At 45.9% G+C, this 12975-nt stretch overlaps 1 protein-coding gene across 2 annotated transcripts in view; it reads right to left on the bottom strand.

Annotated features, from left to right (window-relative positions):
- Nucleotides 1-12975, bottom strand: part of Pced1b (PC-esterase domain containing 1B) — a 130486-nt gene that overhangs the window by 23271 nt on the left and 94240 nt on the right. For both annotated transcript variants that reach the window (XM_029548261.1, XM_029548262.1), the window contains one exon: nucleotides 2174-2312. The gene's annotated coding sequence lies outside the window, so the exon portion shown is untranslated. The remainder of the gene's footprint in view (nucleotides 1-2173; nucleotides 2313-12975) is intronic.

Genomic DNA, 12975 nt, shown 5'->3' with positions numbered 1-12975 from the left:
GTTCAATTCCCAGCAACCACATGGTGGCTCACAACCATCTGTAATGGGATCTGATGCCCTCTTATGGTGTGTCTGAAGCCAGTGACAGTGTACACACACACACACACACACACACACGTTTTAAAAGAGTTGCCTTGGTCACAGTGTCTGTTCACAGTGGTAAAACCCTAACTAAGACATGGCACCGCTCCCGGATGTCCTGAGAGCATCCTATAGGAACAGACTGCGGGTGGACAAGAATGATGTCGGCTGTCTTGAGGCTGGGATGTTTTGAAACAAAACAAAACAAAACAAGACTTTTTAATTTTCATTTTTGTTTTGTACTAGTCAAGCCGTCTACTGACAGTTTTTTGTTTGTTTGTTTGGTTTGGTTTGGCTTGTTTGAGACAGGGTTTCTCTGTGTAGCCCTGGCTGTCCTTGAACTCACTCTGTAGATCAGGCTGGCCTCGAACCCAGAAATCTGATTGCCTCTGCCTCCCAAGTGCTGGGATTAAAGGTGTGTGCCACCACTGCCTGGCTTCTACTGACTTTTTTTTTTTTTAAGATTTATTTATTTAGCCGGGCGTGGTGGCGCATTATTATTAAGAGGCATTATTAATTAATTAATCCTACCAGTGGCAACCTTGTTTTTTCCCCAAAACCAAAATGTTAAGGCTTAACTTACTGATCCCATACAATGGCATCACAGATGCAGTGATTTTCCGAAATTGTCAGTCTGGTAACAGCGTCTTTCTATAGAAAGGGCTCCAGCATTTTCAAATGCTCTTCCCAGCTAAGTTCTGGGATGTGAAGCTGGCTCTGTTCAGGAAGGAGACAGCTTGGTGCTCTGTGGTGCTATTCTTCCTCTCTCCTACCAGATAAACATCCCCCCCCCCAGGTCCCCCAGGGCCTCTCACCTGAGCACCGTGCTCAGCTGCAGCGTTTAAAAATGCATGATAAAAAACAGCAAAGAACAAAGAAACGTTTCTTATAAACTCCTGGACTCTACAAGAACCTGACTTACTGCACATTCTGAACGCACGGTCTCACTTTCCAGGTTTGATGTCCACAACCACCAGACTGTCTCCAGTCAGAGGCCTCCTGGTCCTCTTAGCTCCCAGGCACAGGCAGGGAGAGCACGTGGCAAGCTGCACTTTCCTGCTCACAGCAGGAATCACCTGACCCCCCCCCCCCAGTCTCTCCAGTCTGTGTCCTAAGATGCTCATCTTGCCATTTTACTGCCCTTCACAGACTGACTGTGTGTGAACCTCAATAGTGTCTGAAGGTGCCGGCCTGCCTCCCTCCCTCCTGTCAGGCATCTTAGCAGTCTGGGAGCCACCCCTCTGAGAAGCCTGCAGGCCTCTGCCCACAGAACCTCCCTATTCTTTCAGGCTGCCATAGTCATTCTGAATATTCTAGCTCCAGTGCCTCTGATCGACAGAATCAACTATTGCAGCTGCCATTTCCTGAGAATGCCGCCCAGACGTCTTACACCCACTGTTACCTTTAGTGCCACCTACAGACGAGGAAGGAGTGTCCCGTGGAGGAAAAGATTTCCCAGATGGCCCTGTTTGTCTCAAGTTGCACGGTCGGGCCTACCATAGCATCTAGCAGGAAAACTGAACCCTATTCCATGTCCACAGGGTGACTACGAAAATTGAAACACTACAGCAATGAAGAGAAGCTGTTTTGACTTTTGATTTGGAGGGGAACAGAGGCTGCTGCCAGTGACTGCCGTGGTTTCCGGTATGTCACAGGCCAGCATGTGTCTAGGGACAGTGGGTTTAGAAATCTAAGAAGGAACAGTGGACTCCAAGAATCAGAATCTTGGGAAACCCATTGATTTAAGGCTGTCTTATGACTCTATTCCCGGGGGACCCTACTAAAGCTTGGGGACTTAGAGAGCTGTGTTAGCCGGCAACATCTGAGGGAGAAACTGTCTTTTGCAGAATTTGATTGACCACAGACTGATATTTTAGGAGGAAGCAGGCTAAGAAAACTGCAACCCTGGCCTGCTACTGTGTTTGTTAACGAGAATGAGAGCAGGCGCTTACTATCGCTCTGAATGGGAAGAGGCTCTGCACGTTCTGTGTGAGCATCAAGGTGGATATCGCAGGTCTGAGCCCCCGCTTTGTAGGGGGGGGGGCTGGGCCTGGTGTGCGCATGTCTGTTGTGGGGAGGGGCGCATACTTACATGTCTGCGCAAGGAAGATCCTATTGTCCAGTCCCTCCATCGCTGGGCGCCGAGAAGGAAAGAGGAAGGAAGGCGAGAGGAGAGAAAGGTGGTGATCTCCACGTCCTCTCCTCGTTCTCATTGCTGAGTCATCCCGGCCCTGTGGAGAGAGTCAGCACTTCCTTCAGTGGCAGTGGGTGGTGCAGCTCTGGGGCCGCTGGGGCAATGGTGGGGCTTCTTCCTCTTTGGTGGAGTTCATAAGGTGCAAACTTGGCTCTAATCTGGATGAGCCCCGGTGCCAGCTCCCAGGTGCCAGCCATGCCAATACAGATCAGAGCTGCCTCCGTCTGTTCTACACACGTGGGACGGAGCCCTAACCTGAATCGGCTCCCCAATCACCTTCAGGCCATGGCCTTTTTCTTTTCTGGGGCCTTGACCATAGGCTTCAGTAAGGTCCTGCTTACCATTAGGGCTCTCCCACACTCCTGCCCTCATGAGACGCCAGAGCTGCCAGACTGCCAACAGCAGTTCCAATGCCTGGCAGAGACCTCTGCCACTGAAGCCAGGGACACTGGCTCCAGCTTCTCAGGATGAGTCTGTGGAGTACATGATCATTACAAAGCAAGCTACCTTCTGGGGTCAGCAGACTCCAGGTAAACCAGCTAGGGTCAATTTCTGTAGTTGGGGGATGCTAGAGTTTGGAGGCACAGCTAGGAAAGTTGAATTGGTGCAGCATCCTGCCTACCTCCCACCTGGTTCCTCTATTTCTTTTGCAATGTCCAAGGTTAGTACTTTAAATGGCTACATTTTTTTTTCCTTTCTCTCTTTTTTTTGGCTTGATTTTTGAGACAGGGTCTTACTATGTAGCCCTGATTGGTCTGGAACAATCCGTGTAGACCAGACTGTCCTCGAACGCAGAGATTCACATGCCTCTGCCTCCTGAATGCCAGGATTAAAGGCCGTGTCATGGTGCCTAGTCTCTTTCCTTTTGTGGTTGAGAACATTTTTGTTCCTGCAGAGGGCCAAGGTTTGATTCCCAGCACCCACACTTCGGCTCTCAACCATCCATAACTCCAGTTTCATAGGGTCTAATACCTTCTTCTCACTTCCATGGGTACTTCACAGACATACATGTGAAGGTAACACTCATACATATAAATCTTTAAAACTGTAAAAGAGCAGTTTGTCTACTGGGTACGAATGTGAGTGAGCTTTGTTTTCTACCATGTAAGGTCTCAGGACCAAACTCAGGTCATCTGGCTCGGCAGCAAGTGCTCTTACCCACTGAGCCATCTTGATGACCCCCGAAGCTCACAATTTTTATTCTACTGGGGCATGCTTGGTTCACGCCTGTTTCCAAGTGTGGGCAAGAAGACCACGAGTTCAAGGCTAGCCTGGCATACGTAAGATGAGTTGCTGTCTCAAAACATCAACAAACCAAAACCCGATTTTCCCCACTGACAGAGTCTCATATGGTCCCATGCAGAAGTCCCTCAGTAGCCAAGCCTTGAATTCTGATTCTCCTGCCTCCATCATATGCCTCCTTCCTGCCTAAAGACAAGAGCTCAGGTAGCTGATGTTGGCCTTGAATTCCTGATCCTCCTGCCTCCAAGTCTTGGGACTGTAGTCATGTATCAGCTCATTCTGCCCAATTATCTATCCCCTCCCTCCCCTGTTTTGGTGAGGGGTAGAGATTCAAGACAGGGATTTCCTCTGGGTAGCCCTCACCCCACTCCCCATGTCCTGGAATTTACTCTATAGACTAAGCTGGCCTCAACTCTGCCACTGGGATTGAAGGTGTGTGCCATTACTGCCCGCCCAAATCTCTTACTTTTAAGTGATTAATTCTGCTAAAGGAGGCTGAACCTACCTACCTACCTACCTACCTACCTACCTACCTACCTACCTTTCTCTTCCTCTCTCTCTCTCTCTCTCTCTCTCTCTCTCTCTCTCTCTCTCTCTCTCTCTTTCAGGTAATTGGCTAAATTAGTTCCATAATAGGAATATGAANTACCTACCTACCTACCTACCTACCTACCTACCTACCTTTCTCTTCCTCTCTCTCTCTCTCTCTCTCTCTCTCTCTCTCTCTCTCTCTCTCTCTCTTTCAGGTAATTGGCTAAATTAGTTCCATAATAGGAATATGAAGTGGTTAGGGAGCAATGGAGCCGGGGTGTTCTGATGCTTTTATGTGAAGAATCACAGAGCATACAGATAGCACTTATTATTGAATTAGAAACAAACACGATGGCCCATGTGTAGACATCAGAAATCAGGACTGGTGTAGAGAGCGAGGCAGGCATCTCTGTAGAAGCAATTAAGAGCCACCTGGAACCCTAACTTCTAGATGCATGGCAGGGGGATTGGGAGGCAGCAAGCTAGACCAGGGAGTGAATCCAGAGTGTAGCACGCATCCCAAGAGCACAGATACAGAAGAACAGACTTGGAGCTGCAAAATTGTAGGGAGCAGAAATGAAGGACTTTCAAGGAGGGACGAGCAGGGTCACTTGTCACTAGCTGACCTCATGCTGCACACTCACTCTAAGAATGATCTCCTGTCCCTTTAAACAGTTTCACCGGTAGCCCTGGCTGGCCTGGTATTCATTGTGTTGGCTTGGAACACATTGCAATCATCTTTCCTTGGCTTCTTAAGTGCTGCTCTTACCACGCCTGGCTTGATATGATGTTTATTAGTATTATGGATCGAACCCAAGGCTCACGCATGCCAGGCCAGGCAAGCATTCTACAACCGAGTTATATCCATAAACGGATTTTCTACTTTTTATTTTTGAGACAGACTCTGACTAAGTTGCCCAAGCTGGCCGTGAACACATCATCCTCTGGGTGCATGAGGTTATGACCAGCTGCTACCATAAAGATTTATTATTATACATAAGTACACTGTAGTTGTCTTCAGACGCACCAGAAGAGGGCGTCAGATCTCATTACGGTGGTTGTAAGCCACCATGTGGTTGCTGGGATTTGAACTCAGGACCTCTGGAAGAGCAGTCAGTCAGTGCTCTTAACCGCTAAGCCATCTCGCCAGGCCCCCACGCCTGACTTCTTAACCTCATCTGTGGCCTGTCTTCCTTCCCCACTTCTCATCCACACAAGGGACAAGAGAGCATTTCCTTTGTCTTAGGAAGGCACAGATGTGGGAGGGCAGTGCTGCTGAATGGGAACAGCAGGGAACGGTTCCTGGCTTGGTTGGTACAATAGGCCACAAGGCAGTCTCACAATACAGAACGTGTGCCCTTTAGTGGCAGCAGCAGCTCTGTTCTGCAGGATTACCTCATGACAAGAGATGGCTTCAGTAGCACCAGGTATTTTAGGGGAAAGGCTGAAGATGACGGTTTTAGGAGCAATAACCTGATTTTTAAACACTGGCTTCAAAACAAGCATGCGCAAAGCACAAAGCAGTGAGCGAAAACTAAGGACTTTAAAGCTTTGCTGGTATTGCTTTGTGTGTGTGTGTGTGTGTGTGTGTGTGTGTGTGTGTGTGTATGTGTATGTGTCTGTGTGTATGTATATGTGTATGTGTGTCTGTGTGTACGTATGTGTGTGTATATATGCATGTCTGTATATATGTGTGTTTATGTGTATGCATGTGTATGTATGTGCAAATGCATGTCCGTGTGTGTGTCTGTATGTCTTGTTCTGTGTGTGTCTGTGTGTGTATGTGCATGTTTGTATTTGTGTATGCATATGTGTATGTATGTGTATATGCATGTGTGTATATGTATGTGTATGTGCATGTCTGTGTATGTATATATGTATGTGTGTGTATGTATGTGTGTAGATGATGTGTGTGTGTGTGTGTGTGTACAAGCAGTGGTCCAGGCTATGCAGATCCAGATCAAACTGGAGCAGTGGATAGAAGAGAAGCAAGCAGGAGGCCTGTGAAGCTACAAAAGCCCTTAAGAGAGGATTCTGAGATGGCTCTCCACTTACCATTGCTCTTCTTGCTAGAGCAAAACCCAATAATGGTTTCCTAGGTAACAGAGTGGCACAGACTGACTGGAATCCCACGTGTGTCTACAGTACAGCATCAATTTGATAGGTGAGTTTGGGCAGAACTTCTCAGGGTCTCACCAGTGCAGGAATGGATGTGGACAGGGGTTACCTCCTAAATCGTGGCAAAATATATACACTTCTATCCACTACGCAGAGTCTCATAAATCCTCATTTGTCTCTGTAACACACTGAAAGCATTTCTCCAAGCCCCAGGTGCCTCCCAAGTACACTTTACTGTCTACGTGTTAATCACTTTTATGTGTGGTGACTTTAGTGACTATAAATAATTGAGCACTTGTAACACCAATATAGTGATCTGGTTATTGATCTTGTGGCTTTTAATTTCTGCAGCTGGGCAGAGCTCAGGGATTTGGTTTCACATTGATACTTGAAGCTAAATATGTGGGTTTGCACAGATTACTCTCTGAAGACGGACTTAAGCATCCTTGCTTCCTGATACTGGGGCAGGGGATCATTGGAATTCAAGAGGTCTTGGCTATTGGGGCTAGAGAAAGAGCTCCGCGGTTGGTAGCAGAGGACCACAGTTTGATTCTCAGCATCCAAATGTCAACCCACAACTGGCTATAACTCCAGTTCCAATGGCTTTGACTCCCCTTTCTAGCCTCTGTGGCCACCACACAAACACATGATGTCTAGACAGACATACAGGCAAAACACTCATCCATATAAAATAAATGTAAATAAAAATCAAACAAGACTTCCTGGCTAGGCTGGGTAATGCATTATGACCCTGTTTCAAAAACAAAAGGTTCATATCCTTTGTGAAGGAACAAGGACAAGAGAGCTCTGTCAGGATAGTATCAATAACCTGCACTGTCTATAGCTTTATAGATCCAGGTTGACAGGACTTTAGTGTTCACTGTAACTGGCATTCTGCCACCAGGGTAACCTTGACCTCCCCAAGCTTGAAGGACAAACTGATGTTGACATATTATTAACCAAAGTTCAGTGCTTACACTTGGATTCATGCTTTGTGCTAGCCCTGTGGTTCTCAACCTTCCTGTCCCTGTGACCCTTTAATACAGTTCTTCATGTTGTGGTACTCCCCCAACTGTAAAGTTATTTCTGTTGCTACTTCATAACTGTAACTTTGCTACTGTTATGAGTCACAATGTAAATAGTTTTTTGTAGACAGAGGCTTGCCAAAGGGGTCGAGACCCACAGGTTGAGAACCATGGTGCTAGACTGTTCAGTTTTGAGAGGCTGAGGTAGCTTCGTAGGCTCTTTTTCTCTCCCTGTCCTGCTTCTGATAACAGGGTAACGCCGATCTCAGCGTAAGTTGGGACACGGCCGTTTGGCTTCTGTTTTCCGGAAAAAGATGAGAAAAGTGGTATGCAGCAGATTTGACCCAAGAGTATAACTGGGCCTGGTCCTTTCTGCTCTGAAAGGCTGTCAGTGATTAATTCATTGATGATGACTGACTACAATACTCTTGATACTGCCACACCGTAGGGCTATCTTCCAACATAAGCAAACTTGTTTGTGCAAAGAGATGTTCGGCTTCATTATTCTTTTAATGTGCATCAAATAGGCTGTAATGCCCCTCTGTCTGATATTAGTAATTAACAACTTCTCTCTGATATTCCACTATGTCTTTATCACATTTTTATTATGTATGAGGGCAAATTTGTGCTCCTGTGGCCTATCTGATTCCCTTTGTAAACTGTCAGCCTGTGTGCTTTGTTCTTTTTCTATTTCACCTAAGGATTAATAAATATTAGACAGATTAACCAGCTGGCCTGTTGTAAATACTGAAAGTGATTTTTTTTCCCACCAGCTTTTTTTTTTTCTTTCTAATAGCATGCTTGAGATTAGAAATCTCTAATCATTTGTTTTCACAGGTAAGTTGTACAGAATTCAATTGTTTTATTTTCTTCTTTTGCTATTTTATTAAATAATACTTGGTATTTATTGAGCTCCAATTGTGTATCAAGGAATATCTGTAGTGATTTCCTTGTATCATCTAGAGTACATCTCAAGGCCTTTGTTATCTCTGTTTTATGGATCAGAAAAATGAGGCACAAGTAAGTTGAGGACCGGGCTGGAGAGATGACTCAGAGGTTAAGAGCATTGTCTGCTCTTCCAGAGATCCTGAGTTCAATTCCCAGCAACCACATGGTGGCTCACAACGATCTGTAATGGGGTCTGGTACCCTCTTTTGGCATGTGGACATACATGCAGGCATGCATGCATGCTGAAGGCTGTATACATAAAATAAATAGATAAATCATAAAAATAAATAAATAAATAAATGTAAGTTGAGGACCTTGTTTCAGACACATGTGGGGAGGGGCCAGGATTGGAAGCGATTCATTCTGGGACTGGAGACCCAACCCATGAATGCCACTGCTTCCTGGTCAAGTGTCAGACCCTTCCTTAGACACATGCACCTGTCATAAATATGCTCACAACCACTCTCCCTTCAGAATGTCAACATTTTCTCATCTGATATCATAGTGCTATATAAAAACCCCATTTATGGGCTGGTGAGATGGCTCAGTGGGTAAGAGCACCCGTCTGCTCTTCCGAAGGTCCAGAGTTCAAATCCCAGCAACCACATGGTGGCTCACAACCATCCNTAANAAGATCTGACGCCCTCTTCTGGAGTGTCTGAAGACAGCTACAGTGTACTTACATATAATAAATAAATAAAATAAATCTTAAAACAAACAAACAAACAAACAAACCCATTTATCCGGGAACTGGACTTGGTATGCTATCTTGTTAAACTGATCTTACAGAACACTGGACAGAATATTACAAGATATGGAAGAATTGTAAAGGGATTTAAAAAAAACCTATGCAGATTTGAAAAAAATAAATTAGCTATATTCCTAATATTTTATGTGTGTTTTGCCTTGAATGTCTGTCTGTGCACCACAGGTGTGCCTGGCCCCTGAGGGGCTTAGAAAGGGCATTGGGTGTTCCAGAATTGGAGCACACCATGTGGGTGCTGGGAATTGAACCCTGGTCCTCTGCAAGAGCAACCATTGCCCTTAACCACCGAGTCATGTCTCAAGTTCCCAAGCAGACATTTGAAGGACAATTCCTGATTGAGTATTCCTTGAGACGAGAGTGTTTTGAACTGGGGTTTTCAAGGTTTGGAGAACTTATATGCCCATAATGAGATGTATTAGAAGATAGTACTTGAGAATAAGTAAGAAATTCATATGTGTATTATAGCTGTAGCCTAAAGGTAATTTTATATGATATTTTCGAGGATTTTGTGCATGAGTTCTGGAGTTTTGAGTTAGCGATGCCTAATCTACACCATCTACTTCCAGGGGGGAGTAAATGATTTAAAAAAAAAAATCTAACCATAAGGCAACTTTCATGTTTAGCAGCTGTTGTTACTATACACATAGGTAAAGTGAACAGTAACTAATTAAACACACACACACACATACATCTTTCATCCCAGTACTTGGGAGATAGAGACAGGAGGATCAGAAATACAAAATCATTTTCAGTGACATAGCAGGTTTGAGCTAGCCTGGGCTACTTGAGTCCCTATCTCTAAATAAGTAAAACATCCGGGTTGACTCTAGTGGACTGAGGTCTATTTTCTTAGCCCTCTCTGCCTTGCCTCAGTATCTGATCCTAGACTACAGTCGCGTGACTCTCATGGTAGCCTCTCACTCATGGTAACTATATTCCCAATATGCTCAGCCTCTTCCATACTAGCAGGCTCAGAGGGAGTCACTACCTCTGTGTGAATTAGAAAGATACCAGAAGAGGAAAGACGGAGGAAAAGGAAAGAGAAACTGATACACAGCCAACATTACACCCAATGATTATGATGATAATTTGAGCAGGAAACTTTCTTTCTTCCTTTTTTTTTTTTTTTTTTTTATGATCCTCAGGCTTCCTTGGGACCAAGCTCTAACTTTTAGAAATATTTCTCAAGACTATCTGCAGTAGACTGAAACAGGCTTTCCCTTACAGGAACACGCTCTTCATTTAACAAGTTAAATATAGAACATGAATAAATAATTCACAGCACTCAAGATAAATTCAATAACTTTAAACAGAATTTTCAAACAGGGCAAGTGGCCAGCGTTGTTTCTGAACACAGCTCCATTTCCTGTCTCATTTCTGCCACGTGGCCACCTCCCTCGTCCTCAATGAAAACCCTTGGCCATACAGTGCTGTTGCTCTTGTGTAAGGTCCATTCTTTAAATAGGACACACAGCTCCCCTGCCAGGGAGACTGTCGTCTTCTTGGCAGCTCATCTGAGAGCCTTCAGCAGAGAACTTTGTCCCAGGGTTCCCAGAAGAGCAGGAAATCTTAATATTCTGAGAATCCTCATTGCCGAGTGCAAGCAGTCTGCCAAAAATGATTGGTTTTATTTGCTGTGTAGAGGTTTGTCTTGTGTAAGTGGGCATCCAAGATCCATTTGTGGTTCTATACTAAGTTCTAGAGCTTGTGAAGGGGCCCAGGCTCACCTACAAGGCCCTAGGGAGACGCAGCTAGTTGGCGATAAAGGATGGGGACTATAGGAAGGATGGTCGCAGCCTACTGCAAGCAGCCTGGTCTGCTGGGACCAGTCCCTGACTTGGGACCGAACCCAAAGTCTCACACCCGCCCGCCAGGCAAGTCCGGTATGGCTGAGCTACATCCTCTGCCCCTCCTCCTCCTACATCTGCTCTCCCCGTGCAGCTAAAGCTGACCTAGAATTCAGTACCCTCCTGCCTCGTTTGTCTTACAGGCCTGCACCACTAGGTCTGGCTTGCGGGGGGAGTTGTAACACAATATGGCCACGTGTCCCTACAGGAGGCAGGGCAGAGCCCCGTCCACCAAGAGCACAAGACACTCAAAGTCAAAAGAGGATAGCAGGGCAGGGTCCCAGCACAGGAAAGACAGCAACGAGCAGAATCAGGACAGAAGCAATGAGAGGGAAGAGAGTAGTGTAGCTGTCAGAACAGGGACCAGCCTGGTACATTCTGAAATAAGCAGGTAGAATGGAATGGAACCAACCAACCAACCAACAACAAAACAAACGAAGACCCTGGGAGATTCTCTGGCTGCCTAATGCGGTTGGTGGGGCCATAGCAGTGTGTGCTCCTTAATCTGCAATTTGTGTTAAAGAACAGAAATCCAACTTCCTAATGAACAGTGCATGAAGCTACCGTGGGCCAGGGGGTGTGAGGTCTGTCTTTACCTTTAAGAAAGGTCGGAAATCAGCCCCACAGGAGGAACAACAATATGAACTAACCAGTACCCCTAGAGCTCCCAGGGACTAAACCACCAACCAAAGAGCACACAGGGTGGGACTCATGACTCCAGCTGAATATGTCCCTAGTCGGACATCAATGGGAAGAGAGGCCCTTTGTTCTACAAAGCCTCTAGGCCCCAGTGTGGGGGAATGCCAGGGCCAGGAAGCGGGAGTGGGTGGGTTGGTGAGCAGGGAGAGGGGGGAGGGGAAGGGTGGTTTTCAGAGGGGAAACCAGGAAAGGGAATAACATTTGAAATGAAAAGAAAATATCCAATAATAATAATAAAAATGTCAGAAATGCTTATACGTAAAAGCCATCGTTTTAATTGTTGGTTTTGTGGGTCTGCCAATATCGAAGATTTTCTAGCTATTGTAATGGTGACACGTGGGCTGATGATGGTGGGGATGGAATGATGACAGAAGAGCCCCCCCTCTCCTCCTCCCCTCATCCCATCAAGAACTGCAAGCAGGGAATTGCAAGAGCTCCCCGGTACCCCATTTGCGTGTGCTGCCGCCGGGATGGCCACGGGTAGCTGCCCGGATGTAAAATATGGGTCCCTCTTTACTTTGGGAATCGAGCCAATTGCTTAACCTTTCTGAGCTTTTATCTATAAAGCTGAGAAGAGGGTCACTTTACAAAGTTGTTGCGAAGACTGAATGAGGACATGTGTAAAGGGTCACACCTTGACACCGATACCGACCCCTAGAGTTAAGTGTTAAAGTCACATGATAAGTCAAATGGCTCTGGACAGTCTGTGAGGCAGGAGAGACTGCAAACCCAGGGGACAAGGTGGGGAGCAAGCCCCAAAGTGTCAGGATGTCTCAGGTGTCAGAGCTGCCCTAAATCACCAGAGCTACTTGCCAATGTGAAGCCAAGGAGAGGTGTAAAGTAGAGAAGAGGAATGGATATCAGAGCTGGCTAAACCAGACTGCATCCCACACTACCCTTGAACACCCCTCTCTATGAGCTTTTGTTTTCTCAGTTGGGGATGATGGCAGCCATCCTCAAGGAATGGCTCTGAGGATTAAACGGAACCCTATATAAAAAGTATTCATACATTTTTGTGCCCACAGCTCTGGGCATATATTGTCCCTGTGGAGAACCCTGGACCTGCGGGACAAAATGACATCAGCGGTTAGTCAGAAGTAAAATCTAGACTAGGGTCAAGGATGACCATCCTGTGCTGCGAAATCAAAAATCACACTTTGTATTTGTCCAACCTCACTTCCCCACTGCAGCCTACGCTTCATGCCTTCTGTGTGAAGGGGAGATTCTAGAGAGTTTTCCTGAAGGACATTCTGAGTGAAACCAAGTTCAGTCGTCACAGGCCCACTTCCACAGAGCTCAGCAGTCTGCACATTCAAGTAACTTCACTGTTGCTCACTGGGCAGCTCTGACTCCCCTTGCCAGCTAAGCTAAATATTTCTCTCACGTCACCCCTGCAAGTACTCTGTTTTTTTGTTTGTTTGTTTGTTTTTTTAAAGATTTATTTATTTATTATATGTAAGTACACTGTAGCTGTCTTCAGACACTCCAGAAGAGGGAGTCAGATCTTGTTACGAGATGGTTATG

This window comes from Mus pahari, chromosome 17, assembly GCF_900095145.1.
Source record: "Mus pahari chromosome 17, PAHARI_EIJ_v1.1, whole genome shotgun sequence".
Classification (NCBI taxonomy): domain Eukaryota; kingdom Metazoa; phylum Chordata; class Mammalia; order Rodentia; family Muridae; genus Mus; species Mus pahari.
Note: the sequence above shows the minus strand (reverse complement) of the source record. Positions and strands in the feature narration are given on the sequence as shown.